At 40.1% G+C, this 26,709-nt stretch overlaps 2 long non-coding RNA genes across 2 annotated transcripts in view; one reads left to right on the plus strand and one right to left on the minus strand.

Annotated features, from left to right (window-relative positions):
• Window positions 1-16,211: 16,211 nt before the first annotated feature.
• Window positions 16,212-17,132, minus strand: LOC122478323. The gene is made up of 2 exons (XR_006295937.1): window positions 16,857-17,132; window positions 16,212-16,573 (listed from the first exon to the last, which is right to left on the minus strand). It is a non-coding gene; the product is annotated as an uncharacterized LOC122478323 (long non-coding RNA).
• A 41-nt stretch (window positions 17,133-17,173) lies between these two features.
• Window positions 17,174-26,709, plus strand: part of LOC122478322 — a 43,436-nt gene continuing 33,900 nt past the window's right edge. Inside the window, exon 1 of the long non-coding RNA XR_006295936.1 lies at window positions 17,174-17,297. This is a non-coding gene — a long non-coding RNA (uncharacterized LOC122478322). The remainder of the gene's footprint in view (window positions 17,298-26,709) is intronic.

Consider the following 26,709-nt stretch of genomic DNA (forward strand, 5'->3'; position numbering starts at 1 on the left):
TCTGGCTCTACTCTGAAGCTTGAGCAGCCCTGCCCCGTGCTTGCCTATATACTTTGGCCTGTGCCATCATAGTTCCCCAAATCCATAGGGATTTTCCATTTTGAATACAACTGTTGGGAGTTCAAAAGCATCATGATGTTGGCCAGTCAGTGCAATAACCAAGCCATTATAGCTCTTCTATAATCTAGTTTTTTATTTTTATTTTTTTTAATTTAATTTTTTTTAAAATTTTTTTTAATGTTTATTTTATTTTTGAGACAGAGAGAGACAGAGCATGAATGGGGGAGGGTCAGAGAGAGGGAGACACAGAATCTGAAACAGGCTCCAGGCTCTGAGCTGGCAGCACAGAGCCCGATGCAGGGCTCGAACTCACGGACAGCGAGATCATGACCTGAGCCAAAGTCTGATGCTTAACCGACGGAGCCACCCAGGCGCCCCTCCTATAATCTAGTTTTACAATCACTCCCAGTGATAATAACAGCACTTTCATATATCTCTGGCTATGGCAGGCAATTTTCTTTCAAAGGTTATTTTTCTGGAGCCTATGATTTCTACTCACGCTTCCAGTCTCTGGGATATTAAAACGAGATCAGTGGCTTGGCAGCCTGATACATTTCTGGTCATTTCCCAGCTCCTCTGTTCACCCTCCCTTATTGCCACGTCTCCGATCCTGGATCCCTATGCCTCTGCACTCCCTCTTGTTAGGCTAGAGGGAAATGGCTTCTGTGGCCCTCCATACTGAGAAGTTTGGTCATGTGTGTAAACTGAAGAGTGGAGGCTGAGTGGGGTGCAGGTGAAGATCTAGGAGAGGATTCACCTTCTAAGCCTCATCTCTGTTCTCTGTGGTCCCCACTCCCCCCCATGCTGTTCTGGGACAGAGCCATTAGTTCCTTTTGTAGCTCATTTTCCAGGGGGAACATTTTGAAGAAATTGGTGAATTGAACTAAGACTTAACATTAAGGAATTTTTTTTCTGGTAGAGACTGGGGTGGGGTGGGAAAGCCAGTGTAATCTCTTTTCCTGGAAAATTCAGAGGAGGAATTCCCATATTGATTAAGGGCTAAGTTAGGGGAGATCTGGCATACGAGGAAGGGATATGGTAACCTTTGGATTCCTGCTTTCATAAAGAGAGACTCTATGACTCTACTCTACCTTCCAAAAGTAGTCTCTCCATTGTTTCCTGGTATGGCAGTTGCTGGCTAGCCAAATTGTTTCTCCATTCCACCCAGGTAGGGTTCTTATCTTAGAAGAAAGATCTAAATCTGCTTTTGGGGCAGCCCATTTTAGGATTTATTCCCTTGCTTGGCCCATGGTGTGATGCAAAAATCCTTTTTGAAGTCTAACTCCTGTTCCTCTTGCTTTGCTAACAGATCAAGTCCTCTTGAAAAGCAACATGACACCACACACTCCCCCTCCTCACTCATGCCATACCTTTTTATTAAATAAAAGTTAAGTGGAGCTATAAGATGTGACTGGCCTGGATCCCAGATTCATAAAACAAAACACACCCTGTTTATCAAGGGGCTGAAGCACCCAGAGATTTCTTAGGCCGTTTTGCTGTCATGTAAGTGGGAATCAATATTCAATAAGCCCTTGATGCGTTTCAATACTGCTTCACTTAATACCAGCTTCTGGTATAGTAAGTGTCATTGATATAGGAAGGGCTTATTTGTAAAATAACACTGCAGCCCTCATCTTCTGGATATTGGATCTGGCTTCTCCTAGAAAAGAAGAGTCAAGCCACTGAACAAGCAAGAGAGTCATCTTGCCAGGCCTGGTGCCTCACCACAGATTCTCCTATAACCTATCTTAAAAAAGAAGACAGAGTCTATGCTTTTAAAGCAACCAGTTTAACAGATCCTAGAGGTTAACAGTCCTGCATGCCTATTAGGAAAATATCCACTGTGTCTGGTCTGATAGTCTCCCCACTTCCAGTAAATTAGTCAAATTGAAACCAATTGAGGGATAGAATTGATCCCACTATTAACAGATGAGAGTAGACTTTCCAGGGCTCTCAGAGCCTACAGGAGTTAGTAATAATACTTCATTTCCCTCAGCCCCTGTGTTTCTGCAGGGGAAGACTGCTGACCACCTAGCCTCCTGATAGGTGCATGGTAGGTCTGAGTTTCTCTGTGTCTAGTGATGGTGAGTATGGTAGGAAACTGACCATTGGTCAATTTTTTAGTTTCAATTCTCGGATATCTTTGCAAGGAATTTGTAACGTTAGACTTCCTTCACCCACACAGCTCCAAGTAAGCACAGGTTAAGGAAAAGTGATCTCATGTCTGCCTGAATAACAGATACGTTGTATAAAATTTTCATAAAATATATTTCAGAGTCAAATGGATTTTATATAATTTATCAACAGTTTTGGTTGTCTGTGCTGTTTTTCTCCATTCCCAGTTTTCACAGAGTACAGGATTCACAATCTGGGGTAGAAGTGGAATCTTTCAGAGATTCATCCTGCATCATGGTCTTGGCTATTTCTTATCCTATTAGGGGGGTTGACAGTTTGGGGCAAGCCAGGGATAGAAGATTTTTTCCATTCACTACTGTTTGGGGATACAGTGGAGGTCAGACCTGCTCTCTGCTCTCTGCAGTGATCCTATAGTTGTCCCTACAGAGAGATGTCCTGGCTTAAGTCTCCTAGGGCCATTTTAGACCAGACCATTAGAAAGTTCCCAACCTGTTGCATATAGGTTTAGTGAATCTAAGGCAAGAAGCTTGTATTTGGCCTCTCTGTATGGGCACAAATAGGAGTGAGCTATTCTGCAGCATTTGCTTATATTAAGTTTTTCTCAAGGGGTGAGACCTCCAAGGATATTTAGTGGGTGCATGTTTTAAAGGAGGGATGTCTATAAACTCTTATGGGTTTCTTGTCTTCAAAATTTCTACTTGGCAAAGAATACTCAGGAGTGCTGAGTTTAGAAGGGGCTCAGAGATTTCATAGTGTGGCTTGGGGCTTTTTACAACCAGTTTCTGGGGTACTAAATGAAAGAGAAGGGTCTTCCTTTTCTCCTTTTCCAATAAGAGGAAAAGAGATCATTTAAAGCTCGAGGTGCTGAGGTTAAACTTAGTAAAGGACTTCCCAACAGTAAACACAACATGACCAACTCATTTAGTTTAGAGGTCATTCTGACCTTCCTTCCAGACCTCCTTTTCTGCTGCCCTGCCATCAGGTGTTATGGCACTCACTGCATCAACATCCAGAGTTGACTGGATGGGAGTCCCTACCTCCCTATCCCTTTCAAGTCCATCCCTCTTGCAGCTACGTAAGAGAGAGAGAGAGACAGAGAGACAGAGAGAGACAGAGAAGTGATTTTCTTTTGTTAGAAATTCTTTCTTGGGCTAGACAGGAGCAGTCTTCCCTGCCACACCTCCAAACAAGCTCCCTTGTTTTAGTGAGGTGTGCACATAGGATGAAGTCAGACCAAAAATATGGACTGAGAGCTAAGATTTCAGGGTATGGACCTCCTAGGGGATAGTGAACTCTCAAGTTACTTTCCTAAAGAAAGAGGTAATGGAACAAGACTTAAAATTTTCACCACTTTCTGAGATGGTTGGGCTTCTCTCAGCAAAGGGATATATGGCCAAATGTTGCCTTGAAGAGTCCTACTAGCCCATACACTAGTCTTTTGCCTTGCAGTCTGCTTTATGCTAGTAATAGACCACTTATCCTGTAGCAATATATCTCAATGTAGGGTGTTACTGATGACCACCCCCCTCTGCTCCTCTGTTAAAAAACTTTAATCACTAGGTATCTCTGGAGGTTCATTCTTGCCACAACGTATGTTCTGGCATCAGTGTTTCCCCCATGTAGCAGCTGATTACATCTCTGGGCCTCCCTCTTCCCCAACCTGCCCCAGCCTGTAACCCCGATCTCATTTTCTCCTATCTCACACATTGTTCTGGGACCTCCTGTGCTTGCACACCTTTGGAACCCTTCTCTCCCTTAGGAGAGCCTGCTCCTCACTGATCTAATATCCCCTGTATTTTGTACCTTCCCCAACACTTTTCGGAACCAGAAGACTCTCCCAAGAGAAGGGTGGCTCCTATCCCTGAGATTGCCTCCAGCTCCTCAGGAGGAAGAGGTGGATTTCATGCCTGGGTTATGTGTCGTCTGTCTCAGACTTTGCAGCCTCTGAGCAATGGCTCTGTGTGCAGGCTCAGGGAATTTTTGGAACCAGCAGATAATAAATACTCTGGAAACACCACCTGCAACTTGCTAATGAGTGTCTTTCCCCTGCACCCCTCACCTCTTGGAGATTGGGGTTGGGGACCCTGATTTCGGAGAAATGGATGTCTTCTTTTTACAGTCTGGGAGAATTGAAGTTGGAATATAGGGGCAGGTTCTTTTTAGGGGCGGAGGAATATAGAAATGACCTTGAGGAGTATACTAAATAAAAATATGAGTATATATCTAATTTTTCTTCTGATTGCAGAACTTTGGAGATGGAAATCTCTAGGAGTGGGACAAGTCTGGGGTTCTTTGGATTTGGAGGGAACTCCTGGGCTTTGGTTCCACAGGCAAACTGGGGAGCTATCACCTGAGTCCCATCTCTTTCCTCCAGTCATGTGTTTTCCTAATTGGTGAGTTTGATACTCAAGGAGTCATCTTCCAAGTCCATAGGTTAAGCCACTAAATGACTCTACTGTCTTCATTCTGTTTTGGAGTATTAAAGTTAGCACACTACAGGAATTTTTCTTGAAGGCACCTGTACCTGAAATTCCAGCAGTAGCCACCAGGTCAATCAGTGGTGATTTGACTTTGGGTCATCAAAAGCAAGCCAGACAGGTATACAATCTTGTCCATTTATGCATTTTCAAGCTGTCAACAAAAATGCCCTTATTTTAAAGTATATTTTCTAGTGTGGGTTTGACTCTATACAAGCTACATATGTCACCAGGCAAAGGCCCTTTAAACCTTTGTTGTGGTAAGTGTAGAAGCAAAAAGGAGTAGAGTATAGGATTTTCTGAGATTGTCTAATGACCCAGCCAACTATGGTCTGTATCAGAAAGAGTCATTCAAAATGATTTTGGCTTCATTCCAGTGTAGTGATGTCTGTGGAAATGGAGAGGTAGGTTGGGATGTTTTTATTTACTTGATCCACATAGCTCTTGGCGTGGTGTTATGGAGGCTCTAATGTGGGGCAGAGAGTAGGTTCGGTGATAAATAGAAATCACATTCTGAGGTACACACTATGGGTCTGAATTCAGGCTTTGTAGACGTAGGCTACTTCTGCAGGAAAACTGATGTTGTCTCTTTTGATATCCAGGAAAATGAAGACCAGCCCTTCCTTGGTTTGCCATCCAGTGCTACTCTTAAGACTTCAGTTTCCCAGAACTATCCTCCTCAGACTCTCTCTTGATCCAGGAAATATTTCGTCAGCTACTTTCCATCTCCTTTAAAAGATGTTTCCCTCATTTCTGTTTCTGACCTCCAAAATTACTCAATGGGCAAGTGCAGAGCCTACTTAAGATCTTGTCTCCCTCTCTCTGCCCCTCCCCTCCTCACACCATATCTCTCTCAAAATATAAACGTTTAAAAGAAAGTCTGAAATGAAGATTTCAGGTATTCTATGATCTTAAAAATCTCACTTAACTACAAATAGTCTTCTTTTACCTTGCTTTTTTTTTTAATGATTATTTATTTTTGAGAGACAGAGCACAAGTGGGGGAGGAGCAGAGAGTGAGGAAGACACAGAATCTGAAGCAGGCTCCAGGCTCTGATCTGTCAGCACAGAGCCCAACACGAGGCTTGAACTCAAGAACCATGACATCAAACCCTGAGCTGAAGTAGGATGCCTAACCGACTGAGCCACTCAGGCGCTCCTCTTTTACCTTGATTTTAAAGCCACAAATTACAAATAGTGCCATCTTCTTCACTTGCATCCTTCCCAGTATGGCCCTCCCGGTCATAGGTCCTTGGGGTCTATGTGCACTGTTTTCTGGCAAAAGTGATGAATGTTCAAACGATATGCTTTACCCACTCTGAATTAAGTGATATTCATTACAATGGTTAAGGGTTCTAGAAAAGTGTATGTGTGTGTGTGTGTGTGTGTGTGTGTGTGTGTGTGTTTAAGTCACATGGCTTTGAAAAGAGGATATAAATAAGAAAGTTGTGATTGGTATGGAGAAGAGAAAGGTCAGAAATGGAGAGGAAGACAGAAGTAGAGGGGAGAGAGAATACTGACCAGGGGATTTAAGGTGTTGAAGCTCCAGAAAAGGAGAACCCTGGCCTTCCCTGAGGCCAGAGCAGAAGCAACTGGGACTTTTGGACTGAGAGATTAGGGGTAGACTAGGAGAAGCACTGCTTTGCTGGGAAGTTGATGGGGTTCACTCTAAGAGACTATGAAATCTACTGCTGTTAAGAGCCCTGTTTAAAGGAACAGTGACTGGCAGAGGGGGCAGTGTAGAAAGAGAGCTCACTACAGTGATCCCCTGACACCCTCCTCCGGAGCTGTTTGCTGCCCTCCCTTATCAGTCAGGACTGTCCAGTCCCACTGTTTGAAACAGATTCGATAACAGTGACCAATTAGGCATTAACACATCTACCTCTGGGGTTATCTAGCCATCCTTATGGAGAACAGGATCTAAAATCCCTGCCCATCAGGGCAGACAGAGGCTTTGCCTGAATGGTGTAAAGAGCCATAAACATTTTTTTTGTAATTACAATGACATTTTACAGGGAGAGCCATAACTCCCACTCCATAACTTTAGTGTAGGGAGGAATGCACTGTAGACTCTGTGATGTGGGGAACGGAGCCATCTGATGACTGTCTTCTTCAGATTGTGCTTTTCTACCATGAACAACTTCTGGGAGCAAAACTCACAAAAGAGAATAAGATGATTTCTATTCCAGGAGCCCTTCTACTGAGAAGAGACAGACTGCAAATCTCCCGAGGTAGATGATGAGTGGCAGCAGGTCAGCAAATGAATGAGTAGTACATAACTTGGCCAACCTCCAAATATCTATGTGCAGGGCAGGGCATTTAGGGGGGTTGTTGGTTCTGAAAGGCTTCCTGGAAGAAGCATATGTGCAGAGGGGGAGGTCATTCTTAGAGGAAATAGCCCTTGTCTAGACGTGGGTAAGATGGAGATGTAGAGCAACTTGGGAGAATAGATCCCACTACAGGTCACCCAGTCTTGTCATCTTAGTCTTCCAATCGATTAGTTAGCTTGTATTCAATCTCTCTCAGTGATCCCCTATGGTTTTGTAAGAATTTCATAACACACCATGAGTCAGGCCCAAGATCTTCCTGTCTCACCACCCTCTCCTTGGTCCACCTCGTTTAATGACTTTTTGGTCTATTTCATCTTCCCCTGTAAGACATATGTGAAAATATGAACATTCTTTCATACTGCACTTCAGTAGTTTGATTTCCCCCAAACTACCAAACAGTCTTTTTCTCAGCCTTCTAGGAGCCTGTGCTTTCCTCACTATACCTCAGAAGCTCTTCTGGGCCAACAAGAGGACAGTTTGTCAAAATATGAATGACCAGCCACCCTGCTCATTTCCCAAGCCAAGTACCCCAGAGCCTTACCTTGTCTGATGCCTTTCTTTGGCTAAGTGTACAGCATTAATGCTTTTCAGCTTCCTTCTGTTCATTCTCACTAATGTGCTTCAGTCAGGGCATCTCTGATGACAGAGCCTGCATTTGCATTTTTTGCTTTATTCCACAGCCCTCATAGTGCAACTGAGAGCTTGAATTCATAATAACCCCAGGTGCTAGAGGTGAATAGTTACCTAGATAATTTGATCTGTGTAGACGATGCTTGTCTTTCTGAAACATGTTTAGAGGCTTAGAATATCCATGTGATTGTTTCTGCAAGCCTCTCCTTTGGTCAAGTAGGCACAATGTTATGGGTATATCTTTTGTCAAAAAGATTGACCTTTGATATACTAAAGGGTTCTTTCTTTGGTCATAACACTGGAAACATAAGCTTCTTGCTTCTTGGATTCAGTCAACAAATAGACTTATTTATATTAGCTACTACTGCGGACAAGGAGGGCAAAAATGAATAAGACAAGGTCTCTACCTTTCAGGTGCCTTCAGGTTGGTGGGAAGATAGATAAGTAACCCAGCATTTCTAATACAGCATGATCAGAGCTTTATGATGGAGGTGTGCGTGAGGTACGGGGATGAAGGGTAGATCTCTAATTCTGATGCAAGAGGTGTCATTGGCCCAGGAAGGCAGAAGGGAGTGAGTGACTGTGTAGCATATGACTAAGCTAAGTTATTGGCCCAGGAGGCAGAAGGGAGTGAGTGATTGTGTAGCATATGACTAAGCCTAGACACTACAACGTCTTTCTCAATTAGGTTGCCATTTCTTTATGCATTCATGCACTGAACAGATATACAAGTACCAACCAGGTACTAGTCACTATACTAGGTCTTATTTGAAGATGTACAAGTCACCAGGGAGCTTGCAGCCCCTAGGCTGGTAGACAGAAAAATAAACATTTAAAATCCACCATAAATCCTGAGGCAGAAGCATGGGAAAGCTGACACTTCCTTAATTAAAGCCAGTTGAAGTGTTACGCTATGTAGAATACTTTGAAGGGGCAATATCAATAACTTACTGTCTTGCCCCATTGTAGTCTGTGAGTAGGTTGATCCAATTCCACTGTGCAGTTTATTTATCATCTAAAATCCCAGCAGTTAAAGGATCTGGAATATATCAAACTTTTTAAGGTCCCTGCCTGGACAGCCTTCCTAGTTCAGGAAGCAAATCATCTGACAGAGAGAGAAGTGAGAGTGTAGATGCACAATCCTTTTAAAATAATTTAGTAATGGTCCTACGTAACTGACCAAGAATTTACAGAATCTGTTCTTTCTGTAGAGATATTTCCTTGCTGCTCAACCAGTGAGTTTGCCATGTTTAGAGGCTTAATCTTTGACATTGTAAATAAACTCAAGTTGTAATTCAGTCGCAGGGATGAAGGGAACTTAGACTTGTATAAGGGGAAAATATTAAATGGATTTGTGGAAGAACAACTATGGCAGTCCGTATGTCTCTGGTACCTTAGCACTGAGTTTTGGAACTACAAGGGATTCTCTAGGTCTTCTAATCCAATGGTCTTTTTTTTTTTTTTTAATTCGAATATAGTTAACATACAGTATTAGCTTCAGATGTAAAATACAGTAATTTAACAATTCTATACATTACTTAGTGATAATCAAGATAAGTGTACTCTTAATCCCTTTCACCTACTTCACCCATCCCCTCCATCCACCTCCCATCTAGTAACCATCAGTTTGTTTTCTATAGTTAATAAAGTGGTTTCCTTTTTCGTTTGTCTTTTTGTCTTTATTCGTTTGTTTCTTAAATTCCACATGTGTGAAAGTATATGGTATTTGTCTTTTTCTGACAAATCACTTAGCAATATATTCTCTAGATCCATCCATGCTGTTGCAAATGGCAAGATCTCATTATTTGTTATGGCTGAATAATATTCTATTCTATATATAATATTCCATCAAATACACACACACACACACACACACACACACACATACACACATACACATACACACACGTCCACACTACATCTTCTCTATCCATTCATCTATCAATGGACATGGGCTGTTTCCATAATTTGGCTATTGTGAGTAAAGCTGCAATAAACATAGGGCTGTGTACATCTTTTCAAATTAGTGTTTTTGTATTCTTTGGGTAAATACCCACTAGTGGAATTACTGGATCACAGGGTAGTTCTATTTTAATTTTTTGAGGACCCCCCCCCATACTGTTTTCCACAGTGGTTGCATCAGTTTGCATTCCTACCAATAGTGCCTAAGGGGTTCCTTAGTATCCGCATCCTCACCACTACCTCTTGATTACTGTGTTTTCTATTTTAGCCAATATGACAGGTGTGATAGTTCATTGTGGTTTTGATTTGCATTTCTCTGATGATGAGTGATGTTGAGCATCTTTTCATGTGTTTATTGTCCAATGGTCTTATTTTATACATGAGAAGACTAAGACCTATAGTGCCTGAGATGGTAGCAGATCCAGGACTGGAACCCATGTCTTTTGATTCACACTTCAAGACTCCTAATACTACACCATGCTACTGCTGGTCACATTCAGACTCTAGTTTTACTTGCAAGACTCTACTGTCAACTTCCTTCTACTCAGTTCTTTTCTGTCCCTCCCTATGGTCCACATCAGCTGATTCAAGCTGCTTCCTGGCCTCCTGTCCATGCTACATGTTTTCTGGCCTCTGAAACATCCCTCACACACTTCCCCTCCTCCATCAGGCTGGCATATCTTCATCTTTCTCTCCTTTCTGCCCCTTTCTTTTCTAAACCTGCTTCATACTCCCTCTTCCTGGAAGCCTTCTCTAACTAACTTCTTCTGTCTTTGAATGGTTCTTGGTTCTTCCTCTTTTCAGCCTTTTTGTTGGTTTTTATTCACTGCTTTGTTGCTTAGTAAGCATTTTGACAAAAGTTAATATATTTACATTCCATAAAAAAACTTAGATTAGGTGCTTCCTAAAGGTAAAACCTGGAACACGCAGGGGGCATTTTACATCATTGTGTGACTATAGCTGGGAATGGACAGTCTGAGAAACGCAAATTACTTCTGTATTTGGGAAGAGGAAAGAAGACTGCCTTCGAGGTGGGTGGGTATGGTGATCCTCTTAGAGGTGGGAGGTATTTGAAATGACTTCTTAAGATTATTTCCAGTCCTGGGACTCTATACCCTTTTGCACCAACTTGTATATACCAGAGCCTTAGCCTGATGCTGTTACCAATTGTGTGGCCTGTGTTAAAGAATAAGAAATCCTGCAACTAATAGGTGACAGATTGGTGTGTCCACTGCATGTTATGAAGAACAACAAAAGAGCTTGGTAAAAGGAACTTCCCACGTGGAATGGATCACCTGGCTGCCCCATGGATGACTTCATTTGCTGCCTGGAGATCTCTACCTCAGGGAAGGAAGGCCAAGAGCCCTTTTGAGCCAAGTTCAAATTCTCTTGCGTGATTGATACTTTGGCCAATGGTGTCATTAACAATGCTTCAATGGCCTGACTGGCTGATTTCAAAATGGGAGAGGTGATTAATGTCAGAAATCCAGTTGGGGAAAGCATTGAAGGGATGTCCCAGAAAGAAAAAATGGGGGAGGGGTCCACCTGTGCCCCCAGAGGCCCATCCACTGTCTGCAACCAAAGGGAAGATCCTGGGGATAGGAGTCTGATTTCCAGCCCCTTTTTGCTTTGCTGATTGCTCTCCGTCTCCCTTCCCCTATCTCCTCCACAGCACACATTCTGACACAAGCTCATTACATGATGATGACCTATTTTTTCATCTTTTCCATTAGCATCAAACACATATCATCTTGCAAGCACATGCATTTTTTTTTTCCCTACCAATGCTGAGTGCCTTTGAAGTCCAATTTATTGTAGGGTTAAGCAGCCAGGTCTTGATTGTACCCTAAAATTGCTTATAATTTTGATGCCTCCAAACTATTTCCCAAATCTACCTTTTTTCTACAGAAGGGTGTGGCACAACCCCTTTTTACTATCTTCTGTGGCAGAATGTGGAGAATAGAGAGGACTTGGGGAGGAATTCTCCAGGTGGGTTTCAGGAACGACTTAGTCCCTAGCTTCTAATTGCAGTTGGGCTGTATTAAAGTTGTACTCTACTCAGCAAAACTGAATTCAGTTTTTCCTTCAAGGTTTAGGGCCAATATGGCTTTACTGATTGCTCAGAATGGTCACTGAGAAGTTTCTACTTCAGTATTCAGACTTTTTCAGTTTCTATTTTGGTATTCAGAATTTCCATTGTGGTCACTTACATTTGTGAATCCAAATGGGATTAGAAATGAGAATATCGTGACTTAATCTAGGGAGTCAGGGCTGTGGCAGGCAGCTAACCCAAAGCATAGTAGTCTTTCTGAAGTCATTCTGTAATAACTTCTACTTCCACATCTAACCACTCCCTCAACTGGCTTAAGTGGAATTCAGCATCTCCTTAAGGGATGTTCAGGGGGAAGAGAGGAAAATGGAAGATAAGCAGTGAAATCCTAAGAACATAGGGGCACCTGGGTGGCTTAGTCGGTTGAGTGTCTGACTTTAGCTGAGGTCTTAATCTTGCAGTTCATGATTTTGAGCCCTGCAACAGGCTCTGTGCTGATGGATTGGAGCCTGGAGCCTGCCTCAGATTCTGTCTCTCCTTCCCTCTCTGCCCCTCCCCAACCTGCACGCTCTCTCTCTCAAAAATGAATATTAAAATAAAACAATAATAAATCCTAAGGATATAAATTGAGCCCAAGCAGAACTCAGCTCTTAAATACAATTCGAATTTGGATCCAATAGTCTTCTCTGCTCCAGGCTTCACTTTATCCCTTAGTACAATAGAGAGGAGCATCATACCTTTGAACACTCAGATTCATTATAGGAGGACGAGTCTGTGTCCAAAACAACCAGGAATGCAACCAACATTCCCTTAAAGTACAAGGAGAAAATGGAAACTAAAATTCCTACTTCTCTTTCTGGAGAGGCCAACAGTAGCATTCAGTGTTGACCCATGCTGTTGGGCTGGAGATGGCCTACCTATAGTCTGAGTCCTTGTTAGCTCTTGTTATAGACTGTCAACAGCTGACTTCATTTGTTCTGTGTGTCTCCCACACATGACACTCACCACATATGCTTACTGGGACTTGCCTCCAAACATTTATACTGGCCAGTTCCCTCCTCCCCCAACCTTAGGTACTGTCTTCCCATCCTCTCTGTTCAACTGTGTCCCTTTCCTCTTTGTATAACTGGTCCTAAAGTCTCTTCTCTGCCTTGTTGGTCTTAGCTGGCTCTTAGGACTCCATTATTCTATGGTTTCTCCACATATTTTTGGAAGCCCAGTTTGAAGTACACTATTAATGATTTCTGATCTGTTATTTAACTTTTTGGCCTTGGCTCCACAAAGCCAAAATCAAGGGCACAGCTATTTAAAAATGTTGAAGCCTTGTAAAATATTCTGATGAGATGAATACTTCTATCATATACTTTTCTACATCCACCACCTCCTCAATTTACAGTTAACTACTGCCTTCCATTTCAACTATCTTTTTCTTGTAAATTCTCCTAAAAGAATTCAGTTATCTGTTTGTAAATATACTGAGAGGTATATTCCAAAGAAACAAAATCCTATGAAAATGTTTGGCTAATATTTCCATGTTTAAATTCCTTAAGAGAATTGACCAAAATAACTTTACCTGTCAGACATAATATCCTAGAGAAAAATATGAACAAAAGAATAAATTCCATTATATAACTATTTAGTAGTTAGGGTTTAATCACTGGCAGCTGAGTTATTTGAATATGACTAATTTCTATCTATTCACAAATTATATTAATGATTACATAAACATTTTGAGATGTTTGTTCATTAGAAAGGAAATTATATGGAAATATACTATGTACTGAGAATTTGTCATGAATTATCTCTGAGGTGATTTACATGCCTTATAGAATTAAATCCCCCCAGTACTATTGTAAGATAGGTATTTCATTACCTCCTTTTAGAGATGCAGGAAGTTGAGGTTTAGAGAAATAATTTGCCTGGAGTCATGCTTCTGGTTAAGCATTTTAACTCAGTCCCTGTGTTTAACCATTATGTCACACTGTTTCCTATGGGATTTTTTTTTTCAGGCTAAATATGTTTTATTAAATGAACCTCAAGGGTATTCGAGTATTCTGAACTTCTGGGGGAAGCATCTAGGTGATTCAAGTTCGATATGATTAGTTTATTATCTAATACAACTAATTAGGTATTAGAAGTATTAAAAATTGATTACAATGAAAAAGGACGTGTGGCTATGGTTTCACATGTACTGAAATTTTTACACAAATATGTTGTAATGCCTTTAACAGAATTTTGAGGTGAAGAGTAGCACCAGCCCCATATTTCATAGATACAGTGATTAGGAATTACCCTTGCTTCAGGGTGCCTGGGTGGTTCAGCTGGATAGGTGTTCACTCTTGGTTCCAGTTCAGGTCATGGTCTCATGGTTCATGAGTTCGAGCCTTGCATGGGGCTCTGTACTGACAGGGAAGGATCTGCTTGGGATTCTCTCTCTCTCCTCTCTCTGCCCCTTCCCAGCTCATGCTTTCTTGCTCTCAAAATAAATAACCTTAAAAAATTATATAAAAAAAGAATTATCCTTGCTCATACAATCAGCAAATGTATGTGTGTGCATTGGGGCTGGGGGCAGATGGGCAGGAAGAGTGGTGGTTGTGTGGATTCAGGCCAGAATTCAAACCCAGTTTTGGACTCCATAGCTTAAAACCATAACATGGGAACTGAAACATTCCTCCTATTTCACTCAGTGTAGTCCAGGAGGCAGTTGCCTGTAACATTATTTGCCAAAACTGGCATTGGCTTTGATGGGGTTTTGGAGTGGTGGGGGTCCAGAGCCAAGGGCCAAGAAAGAATTCTTGAGACGTCTTTGGTGCAAAAAGGTGATTTTATTAGAGCACGGGGACAGGACCCGTGGGCAGCAAGAACTGTACTGGGGTTGTGAAGAGTGACTGATCATATACTATGGAGTTGTGGGAGGTAAAGGCAAAAGGAGGCTTTCAAAAGGCCTTCATATGCTAAAGAGGACTCATAAGATACTGGAGGCCTAGCTATTGTCAAGCTAAGATTGCTTTTTTCTCTAGCAAATCATTAACATTATGATAGTAGGGGATTCCTGGAGAACTGTTATACTCTGTATTTGCCTCAAGTTTTTGTCAATGGGCTACAGGTTATAAAGAAAGTTAATGTTACCATTTCCTTCTTGCCTTTGTTCCCCACATCACTGTGGAGTGGAGGGTGATGTTGGGGCTCCAGGAAGCTGAGTCCATAGGTTTCTGGAGATCAGGCTATTGATAAGATTGCCTTTGTCTTGTCATTTACAAAGACATTTGTAAAATGATAGAGATTTCCTGTCCTGCATCTCTGTCAGTGAACCAATTGTTTTCTGCTTCTCTTAGCTTTAGGGCAGCTAGGAGTGCCTGAGGAATGTCACACATATCCCATGGTGGGGGGGGGGGGGGGGGGGGGGGCGGGGGGGGGGGTGTCAGCTTGCCTTATGCATCCTTATCAGAAGAACTGCATCATTCTTAGATCTCAAAGTTTATATCAAGGCTTCTTAGATGCTAGTAAGGTACAGTGAAAGTAAAAGTTTCTAGAGCAGCAGACCTGGGATCAAGCCTTGTTTCTATCACTTTCTTTATAACCATACACTGAATTTCTTTTGAGCCTCTTTTATTTTTTTAAATGTTTGTTTATTTTGTGAGAGGGGGCGGGGGAGAAGGGGCAAGAGAAAGGGAGAGAGAGAATTCCAAGCAGGCTCCATGCTCAGTGTGAGGCAATACGGGGCTCAATCTCAGGATCATGAGATCATTACCTGACCCGAAATCAAGAGTCAGATGCTCAACAGACTGGGCCACCCAGGCACCTCTGAGCCTTTTTTAATATATAAAAGAGGTATACTCCTCTCTGCCTTACAGGACTCATAAAAATTCAGTGTAATGATTTACATGAAGGCACTTAGTAAAATGAAAGAAGATGACTTTATACAATTGCTAGTTTTTATTATAAGAGTAAAGAAAAAAAAGAAAGAAAGAAAGATAGAAAAGAAAAGAGACTTTATGTGTTCTCACATTAGAACAGGTGAGGCCAACAGAGCAACAGACCAAAATGGGCACCCTTCCTGTGCCAGTGCAGGTGGCCCCAAGGTGCAGACCCATCTAACCTCAGGAAGGAAGAAAGACTGATTGGGGTCGTAGTGTATATAGGAGACATTAGAAGCTCTGTTAAGTTCAAGCCAGCCATGACTTGAACCCAAATCTTAAGACTCCACTTTAAAATAGGGCATTTTAAATGAAGTTCTGTTTTCAAAGGACTTTTTAATACTTAAAATTTTGAAAATCAAAGGAAATTAAGCAAAGTAAGAAACCCAGAGGATGGCAGATAAAGCGAAGTGGGACAAAAAGACTATTATGACCATTAAAAAACATAGGACCGACAAGGTTGGGCAGATATGTAAATACTTAAGATTGACAAAGTGGTAGAGAAGTAGGAGTGTTATGAAAGAGGAAAACAGCAATTCTAACCTTAGAGATAAGAAAGGCGTGGAGAACTGTTGTCAGGCAGAAAGAGACGCTAAAATAATAAAATAAGCCACAAAGCACAATATACAACATTGAGGAAAGACACTGTATAACTGAACACAATGTGGCTTTTTACTACTGCGGAAACATTAGGTGGCAGAAAAGTGAAATCGTTTAAAGAAATTTTTCAAAGTTTCTTTCCAGAGGTGGCAAACGGCGAAATAGTAAAAATATTAAAGTATAAGCATATTAAGAGGAAAAAAAAAAAAAAGAAAGAAAGAAAGCCAAAACCCGATAACTGGTGACATTTAAAATACCGCCTCCCAAACAACGGGCCTGTAACTTGTAGAGGAGTCCAAGTTTGCAGAAACGTCCCCAAGGATGAACCGCGGACATCGCACATCAAACTTTCTCTTGTGGCCATCTGCAGGAACAAAGCGTCCATCTCACTGGGGGTGAGAGCGGCGAGACCCTGGTGCAAGATAGACGCTCAGCAAAGGCTTCCCCCCACTCCAGATCGGACTTCTCCCCAGACCCCGCCCACCCGCCTCCCAGACCAGGTCTGCCACTGCAAGACCAGCCCCCGACCCCTTAAGGCAGCCCTCCCAGTCCCGCATCCCTCGCTCAGTCCCGCAGGCCGCCGCCCCCAACACGGAGCTTCATTCATTGACCCGGGCAGAGGGGCGGGCGAGCGAGACGAGCTCGAGCAACGGTTGTGTGAGGCTCCAGGCGGGGATACCGGGGCGAGTGCTTACTCTGGGTGTCCGTTAAGGAGATCATGGCTGCAGCGGTGAGGGCAGCGGCGACAGCACCCTCCAAGAGCCCAGGGGACGTAACAACGCGGAAAAATAATTAATTAATTAAATCAAATTTAATTAATTAATTAAAAACCGGTAGGCAGCCAAGGGTACAGCCCGAGCATCTACAGAACACTCGAGCACCCCACAAGAGCTTCAAGACTGCTTCCCATTGGCGAAACCCTCTCAATAGCAACCAATCATCCATAGTCTTGTTCGGTGATACAAATGGTGGCCACACCCCTTCACCAATTAGAGAAGAGTGTTACTTGCAATTGGTTGAGGAGACCAAACCGGAGGGCGAATGCTCCCAGCTGGAGAAAAAGGAACGCTTGGTAGGGGGAGGTTTTCTTTGGAGAGCGGCTGAAAGCCTACAGTTCCTGAGCTGTGCTCTTTGAGGTCGGAGACCTAAGAAGCAGGGGGTGGGGGTGTGGGTGGAGGGGCTGGAGGGTGGAAGGGGTGGAGGGTGGATGGGTGGGAGAGGATCTGGGGTAATTCGGGTTTGAAAGGGCTAATCTTTTCTTTCTTCTTACTGAGGGCGAGGGCGGTCTATCGCGGATCACTTCCTTTCACCAATATACTGTGCAGGAGAGAAAAAGGCATTCGTTAATCCTCGCCCATCTCTAGTGGAACTCGGGCCTTTAGGGGCACCTTGGACTTTCTACTCCTTTTTATCTCCAACCTTTCCCATGCAGGAAGTTTGGTTTCCAAAGTCTGTTTATTGGCAACCACCATTTATTGTGAACGGTACAGGGGCCACTCAGGCATAGTGGAGGATTGCTGTCGTCTTTAAGAAGCAGTTGGTGGGGAGAGGAAGGGTGTGTTTCTGATTTAGCCTGTAGTACCTCAAGGGTATTTACTCCAACATAAATGACTGGCTGTGACCCCATACAACATTTACTGTGGCTGCTGTCGAAGTTCAAACATAGCAGAAAACCAATGAATCATTGATGTAGCAATTAGTAAAGTTTGTTAAGCATCCACCAAAGAACAGCTGGGGAACCAGGAGCACTCAAGCCAAAACAGAATTAGGCGCAGGGCTATGTTGTTACAAAGCAGCTTGGGAAGTAAGAAGTCTAAGGATTTTTTTTTTTTTTTTTTTTTACAGTGATAAGAATATTTACATTTTCTTAAGTGATAGGGAATTGGTTAGTTGTTACCTCATATCAACTTTGGGAAACAGTTTAAGTTGTGCTTATGATTTCCACGGGCGTAAACAAGTAATTATCCAGGTGAAGTTAGTCTTACAAAATAAGCTAAATTAAGCTTTGTATGACAAAACTGGTTTGTCTGCCAAGGAAGTTTCAAGGCTGGTCTCTGTTGGTTTTTTATTTTAACAATTCACCCCTTTTGATTATTTTCTCATGTACCCAGTCTGAAGAACCACATATTTCTTGTTGCCATTCGTTGAATAATCAGCCTGAGGGCCATGTAGTCACGTCTTCATCATTTATGTGTTTATTGTTTATTTCCTCTGGTAATCTGATCCTGATGGATACCATTTGGCATATGAGTGGCTGCTGGCAGGCATTTAAGAACCCTTAGGAGTAGACAACATATTAAAGAAGTATATATGATGACCTAAGGAGAACCATAGCCAAAGACTGAAAAATTCCCCAGAGCAGATTCCCAGGTGTCAAGATTTAACCAACTAAATAAATCAAATGGATTGCAATTGTTAAAAAGTTATTTACAAAAGCATAACATGATGTATTAACAGTCACATCCTCATGATGACTTAGGACTGGATGAACATGAGGATGTTTTATTTTAGGAGGCAGTGTTGCAGATGAACTTCCACCCCAATTAGGCCTCTTTATGATGTGAGCAGTCAGGTAATTTAATAAAAAGTATTTCTGTGGAAACGAACGAGAAACAAAGGTTAATAGTTCAAGGAAATTACAAATTCACTGAGTTTGGAGGGCAGCCAGTTGAGAAAATTTATAAATATTGGGTTCAAAGCATCTTCAGATGGAGTGAGGGCAAGAGTGGCAATTGACAGATTTTCCTGGTTTGCAGTTTGAATGTCTCTGGTATCTTGCTGCGTCACCACAGAGCAACAGACACAACGACTGGCCTCACATGAGCTGTTTTGGTGGTTTCTCTGAAGTTTATATTCAGTTGTCCAGCTTTACCTTGCATGGCTTTGAGAAAAGGGCAACTTTATTTCCATAGTGATTCCAGGTGAGAAGAGTGGGAGGAAACTGGAAATGTTAGTTTGGAGAGTTCTAGTCAAGTATTGGAGGAAACTAGAAGAATTCAGGATCCAGTTCATTTTGTGAGAAAACAAAACCTCAAGGACAGTTAACAGCACTTGAATCTGATATCCACAAAGGTGTACTACTGAAACATTGTTCTCTTTAAAATTGTTCTTATTTTTATCAAAAATAACCATGGTAAGACTAGCTTGTTTGCAAATTAAGTCTAGTTTCAAAAATTTGGCCTGATTATTTACGTAAGTGCAGCAAGAATAGTGACTGACCATATAGGCTCTTTTAAATCTGCTCTGCTGGAATGGAACTTTTCATAAGGAATCTTAGATTGAACTTTTCAAGTCTTTTTAGGTTAAGAAGCTAACATTAGGACGTTTCTAATTGTGTCCTAATACAAAGAGAAGAGTCAGTTGAGCTTATGTAAATACATGTATTGTCATGAAAAATAAAGATATTCAATATGAATTTCTGAATTCTGGAGGGATCAGGGAGGGAGAAAAATATACATGTTTCAACCTTTGTTTACAAAATTATATTTTACTGAAGTGCTGCTGTAAGCTATAGGTAGCTTAGAAGAGAGGAGAAAACAGGACCCTTTAAATCTGGACAACAAAACATGTAAGAACCAGCAGTGTTTTAAATGAAGTCATAAAAAAATTATAATCATCGTCTCATCAGTTCAGTCTCTTATAATTCTTGTTTTGCTTCAGCTTAGGTCAGCAGCTTTACGTATCAGTTTGAAATTCTTACCCATTCAGTGTTATGATCTTAAAGTTATGACAAACCTGTACTTGTCAGTCTTTTCCATGAATTTCCTTGTAAATGAAGCACTTTTATAGGAACACTTTTGTGACAGATCAGAGTAAAACAATCACTGCCAGAGAGTGAAAAAAGATTAAAAAATAGCCATGGTTAAAGATCTGGTGAGAGTTCATACACATACATACACATGCACACGTGCACACATGCAATTGAGAAATAAAATTGGTTATTTTTATGATATGATATTTTAAGATAAAAGCTGAAATTATGACTAGAATTATGACTATGACAGGAAATGTCAGGTATTTAGGAATTTCAAATAATTTTTGAATTAATTATTTAATATATCCTATATAAAAATTATGATCTAAGGTAAAACATTATTTGACAGTATTTCCCATGCAATTTAATATATCAAGTAAGTCTACATAAATTAACCTTCCTCTTTTTACTTTATTTAGAAGTCGATTTGGGGAAGTTTGTTTAAAATGTCAAAAGATTTAAAACATTTGGTCAAATAGGATCATAGGTCACTCTGAAATAATACTTAGGTACACATTCAACCAGAATAACAATTAAAAGATTCCAAAGGCAAATATAAAAGTCTACATAGTTATAAAAAATTGAGCTCTTGTAATAGAGAAGACTCAGTTTTTCTAAGTAATCCAAGATGTGATGAAGAATTACACAAAATTATTTTCATAAGACCCAGATCTTTGTTTCATAAATAGATTACCTTAAAGGTACAGAAAACGTTTTATTTATAATTTCTTAGGAAGAACTGATCAATACTCAAAACAAAACAAAACTTTGTCCTTTTAACAGAAAACCAAATTCTAATTTTGTACCAGTATACTTTTGATGTTAGCACTTTTTTTTTTTTTAAACTTAAATCCATTTCACTTGTAGCTAGACCATACATAAAATTCTTTTCTCAAGATTTCCGGTTTTACCCCATCTTTTTTTTTTTTTTTTTTTTTTCTTTGCCTCATTCTGGAACAATTTTTTTTTTTCAACGTTTATTTATTTTTGCGACAGAGAGAGACAGAGCATGAACGGGGGAGGGGCAGAGAGAGAGAGGGAGACACAGAATCCGAAACAGGCTCCAGGCTCTGAGCCATCAGCCCAGAGCCCGACGCGGGGCTCGAACTCACGGACCGCGAGATCGTGACCTGGCTGAAGTCGGACGCTTAACCGACTGCGCCACCCAGGCGCCCCAGGAACAATTATTTTACTTTAGGATGAAATCGCTTTATTTGTTTCCCTTACCAAACACCACCACCGCCACTACTAACAAAAACCCATGTCCTTCATTTCTTTCCTTGTCCAAAAAACACATTCTATTTTCCTTTCCTACTTTTCATATAAAGTCGTTATCTTTCTCCTGTATTATTTCTATTAGCTTTAAATTACATCTATTAATTAGGATTTTTAATGCTTATAATCTTGAATTCCTAGTAAAAACTAAGAAGTAAGCAATTGTGGACTGGCAAATTTATAAATACACAATTATAAAAACTTTTTAGAGATACGTTTTTTGTTTTTTTAGATACATTTTTTTATAGTATGTTTATTAGTGTGGCAAAGGACATAGTTATTAACAGACCCAAGTATTGTCTATCTGTAAAAATTAAAAAGGCCAAAAGTTGGGGTTGGAGGCTAGGGTAAAACAATGTTGGCAGGTGCTAATAGAAAGAATATAGTGATTTCTCATAAGTGAAAGGATAGTTGCCATAGCTTGAATTTATTGGAAGAGTTTTCCTAGACGATGAAGAACTAGATTTAGGTTACCTTGTAGCAGATGATACAAATGGAGACAAATAAAACATAACTAAGAACCTTGCATGGTAGTGCAAGGGAGGTGCTTAATAAAAACCATTCACTCTGAGGTAGATTTGAGGCAGTGTAGTAGTACTGAGGGACTGCCGTGATGGGAACCAATTCAGAGAGCTGACTTAAATGTATTGAAATGGCATTTCCAAAACACTGATTTGCTCAGGTCAGTTTTAGTTGTAACTCAGATGTGATAAAAAGTACATTGAATCACATAGCTTAAATACACAATTAAATTAAATACACAATTAAATACACAATTATAAAACTTTTTAGAGATATGTTTTTAACTTTTTTTAGTTCTTATTAGCTTCAGGGAAAAATTATTAGTTGAGGTTGTATGTCTTTAGTAATTCTCTTATATCTGCTGATTCCTCATTTTAACAAAAAGAGCAATGCCCAAGCTCCAAACTCCCAGTAGGCAAAAAATATCATTGGTTACATTTATCATTTATTACAATTATAGTTGTGGTTACTTTTATAGCAAGTGACTGTTTTGTTTTGTTTTTTCCTCATTTCTGGTAGTGATGTATAGTTTTATTTCAGTAGGAGTTTAAATAAAGTTAGTTTCCTTAAATAAAATATTAGCAATACTACAATACAGAAAAAAAAAAGAAAGCCCAAAGTAGATAAACTTATGTTTAACGTTTAATGATTCAGTATATTTATTAACTCATTGGGAAATAATTTAGATAGTCAACAAATATTCATTATTTAATTTAACTTGGTCTGTACTTTTCTGTATGGGAAATAGGTTCAAGAATTCCTACACTTACATTAATGGATTATAAAGGCTTAGGGCAGAAAGCTGCCCACAGGGCTAAAGCACCCAAGGTTAGCTAGCTAGAATAGTAACCGGTTATCCTTAAAGCTGCATGCTCCATCAATCTTAAACTTTTAAAGATAACTGCTAATTAGTTGTATTGCCTACAGGATACTACTTTCCATCTGGTGACGCCAATATATTATTGTGCTTTGATCACAATTTCAAAAGCCACTTGCCGCCCCCCCCCCCCACTCTTTTCTTCCACAAATTAATGACTACTATCTGATTGTTTCTTTCTGCACATTCACCACGTCTGTAGTCTTGAGAGGTCAATACATATGGTGATGAAAGGAGACAGAAATCTCTGTTTGGGGCTGGTGTATCCTTCTAGATATTAGCCTCTCTCGTTTTCATTTCTGCATTTGCTCTCTTACCAGACCAGAGAGAATTTAGGATTCCTGATAGGCGACATTTCTGTTATTTACATTTATTTAAATTATTTGTTTTTAACAGTTAAGCTTGGATTAAACATTAAACACCTAACCATCAGGGCGCCTGGGTGGCTTAGTCGGTTGAGCATCCGACTTCGGCTCAGGTCATGATCTCATGGTTCATGAGTTCGAGCCCCGTGTCGGGCTCTGTGCTGACAGCGCGGAGCATGGAGCCTGCTTCAGAGTCTGTGTCTCCTCTCTCTCTGCCCCACCCCTGCTTGTGTTCTGTCTCTTTCTGTCTTTCAAAAATGACTAAACATTAAAAAAGAAAAAAAACAACAACAACACCTAACCATCATCCTAAGTTATTTTTCTTGTTGGCAAATTTTGAAGACATGCTTGCTTTTATTAAGCCAACAAACTTAAACTAGGTTTTACTTATCAAAAGTTATATCAGGTCAGGTGAACTTGAAAACATTTGGGTTAGTTTTTATATTTCTGAGGGTTTCAAGAGTACTTCATTTATAAGGACTTATTTTTTCTATAAGCCAATTAAATAGCTCCTTATGCGTTAGTTATGGCAATACCATCTGGAGTTAGAAAACTATCACACATCTATAACACGTATAGATAGACAAACATATAGACAGAGGCAAACAGATCTTATAACTTTTGTTTAAAAAAAATTAGGCATGAGCTGATAGCCATAATAATGCAAAACTCATTAGTTTATAAAAGAATAGTTGGATCCAAATTGTATTTCTGGCAGATGGGCTAATTTGAGGCTACCTGCTCAGATAGCAAAGCAAAGTTTGTTTGTTTGCAAGCTGTAAGGATCTTTGAGAAGCTTCTGCTTATCAAAGAATGCATTCCATTGTCTCTGAGAGGTTTGAAATCCTCTCTTGTCAAAGGCACAGCTTAAGATACACTTCAAGTTAAAGTTGCCCTACAGTGACCACTACAATTCTATAAGTTCACCCATTTTCCAAAAAGGCACAAAATCCTGGTCCATAGACCAACGAGGTAGAACACATCTTTGCCTTTAGATTCCCTAAGAGTTCATTTGAGGGGCTCTGTTTTCTAAAAGCTGTTCTCAAACACAGGGAACCATGTGTTTCCCCGCCCTCTTCCCTTTGGAATAGAGTAAGATGATTTAGGTAAATAAGCTTCAACAAACAAAATGCAGGTATGCAAATTAAAGTCAGCTCAAAATGGAGAGAACAGAGCTCAGATATGAGAGAGACTTACCTTCAAACTCTAGAGTAAATGAGAAAGCACTGAACTCAGTAGACTCTGGGTTCCATCACCATAGGGGCCTCAGTTGAGGAGGAAGGGGAGGTAAAGGGGTATTTTCTTTGGATCCCATTTTGACACCACAAACTGTCAAAAGTTTAGAAATAACAGAGGTAAAACTAATGAATCATTGAAGTAGTAATTAGTGAAAGTTTATTGTGCACACACCAAAAAGACAGTTTGCAAACCAGGAGCTTTCAAACCAAAACATGGAAGGAAGCTCAGGTATATTGTTAGAAAGTGGTTTATATAGTGAGAAATTCCTGCCCTCAAGCGTCTTCTACTTGTTCATATGTATGTACTACTAAATTTTAGTCGTTCACAGGTATTTGAAGTTCCTTAATTTTGCACCATATGTTTCCCCCACTTCTGACCTTTTCATGTTTTTGTCTGAAATCTAATCCCTCCATAGAATAGGAGTTCCTCTTTTAAGATTGAATTGTAACTCTTTAAAGCAAGTATTGAATGAAACGTTGAATGATTAATTTGAGTATTTATGTGGATGGATTTTGCCTAATCTGGACATTTGAATCTGTTATTTATAAGATAGGTTTTGCCATCTCAATTTTACAGACAAGGAAAGAGGTGAAGAGGAACAGGTTAAGTTTGCTAAGATCATTCAATAATTTCTTGCTAAAATTCAATACAGTTGAGTTAATAAAAAAAAGCCTGAAAGCTTTGGTCTTTTTTGCTAATCATTTTGTATGTGGTGTTTTAAGTGTCATTGGTGTTATACTTGTTTATGTGATTTTGGACACTTCTCTGAAATCTGTAGAATTCTCAGTAAAAATTAGTGTGGGAATAACCATGTAGTCATTTTATTTATTTATTTATTTATTTATTTATTTATTTATTTATTTATTTATTTTATATATGAAATTTATTGTCAAATTGGTTTCCATACAACACCCAGTGCTCATCCCAAAAGGTGCCCTCTTCAATACCCATCACCCACCCTCTCCTCCCTCCCACCCCCCATCAACCCTCAGTTTGTTCTCAGTTTTTAACAGTCTTTTATGCTTTGGCTCTCTCCCACTCTAACCTCTTTTTTTTTTCCTTCCCCTCCCCCATGGGTTCCTGTCAAGCTTCTCAGGATCCACATAAGAGTGAAACCATATGGTATCTGTCTTTCTCTGTATGGCTTATTTCACTTAGCATCACACTCTCCAGTTCCATCCACCTTGCTACAAAAGGCCATATTTCATTTTTTCTCATTGCCACGTAGTATTCCATTGTGTATATAATCCACAATTTCTTTATCCATTCATCAGTTGATGGACATTTAGGCTCTTTCCATAATTTGGCTATTGTTGAGAGTGCTGCTATGAACATTGGGGTACAGGTGCCCCTACGCATCAGCACTCCTGTATCCCTTGGGTAAATTCCTAGCAGTGCTATTTCTGGGTCAGAGGGTAGGTCTATTTTTAATTTTCTGAGGAACCTCCACACTGCTTTCCAGAGCGGCTGCACCAATTTGCATTCCCACCAACAGTGCAAGACCATGTAGTCATTTTAAAAGTCATTATAATATATGGTTTACTTTCTAACATTTTTTTGTGCTTAATAGTGACAAATTATCATTGGTTAGGTTTAAAAAATATTTTAAACTACGGTTTAAAAATCTTGCTATGATTTTTCTTTCATTTTTATAAAGAAGTTTGAATCTCCAATTCAATTTTAGAATGGCATCCATTTCAAGTTAGTGGAAATGATTACGTTGTATAGTATATTCTGTTTTATTTCTAATTGCTCTTTGAAAAAAATTTTTTTTTTCTCTGTACTCTCAACTTTGCTGTGAACCTTAAACTGCTCTAAGAGGAAAGTCTTAATAAAAATAAAGAAAGATAAATTATAAAAATATTTGTTTTGGTGTGCCTGGGTGGCTCAGAGTTAAGTGTCCGATTATTGATTTCAGCTTAGGTTATGATCTCATGGTTTGTGAGTTCCAGCCCTGCATCAGACTCTGTGCTAGTAGTGTGGGGCCTGCTTGGGATTCTCTCCTTCTCCTTCTTTCTCTTTCTCTGCCTCTCCTGCACTCTCTCTCTCAAAATAAATAAATACACTTAAAAAATGTGAAATATATACTTGTTTTTAAAAATTCTGAGTTTTGTTTTGTTTTGTTTTTTTATTGTGGTAAAACATATATACCAAAATGTACCATTTTAACTAATTTTAAGTATATAGTACAATGGCAGCAATTCACATTATTGTGTAACCATCACTAGTATCCATCTCCAGAACTTTTTCATCATTCCAAACTGAATTTCTGTACCTATTATACAGTAATGCTCCCTTATTCCCTTTCCTCCAGTTGCTGGTAACACTACTCATATTCTGTCCATATGAAGTTGACTACTCTAGGTACCTCACATAAGTGGACTCATGCAATATTTGTCCGTTTGTTTCTGGCTTATTTCCCTTAGCATAATGTCTCTGAGCTTCATCCATTTTGTGATAGGTATGTTTTTAAGGCTGAATAACATTGCATTGTATGTATATACCGCCTATTATTT

This window comes from Prionailurus bengalensis, unplaced genomic scaffold, assembly GCF_016509475.1.
Source record: "Prionailurus bengalensis isolate Pbe53 unplaced genomic scaffold, Fcat_Pben_1.1_paternal_pri Un_scaffold_49, whole genome shotgun sequence".
Classification (NCBI taxonomy): domain Eukaryota; kingdom Metazoa; phylum Chordata; class Mammalia; order Carnivora; family Felidae; genus Prionailurus; species Prionailurus bengalensis.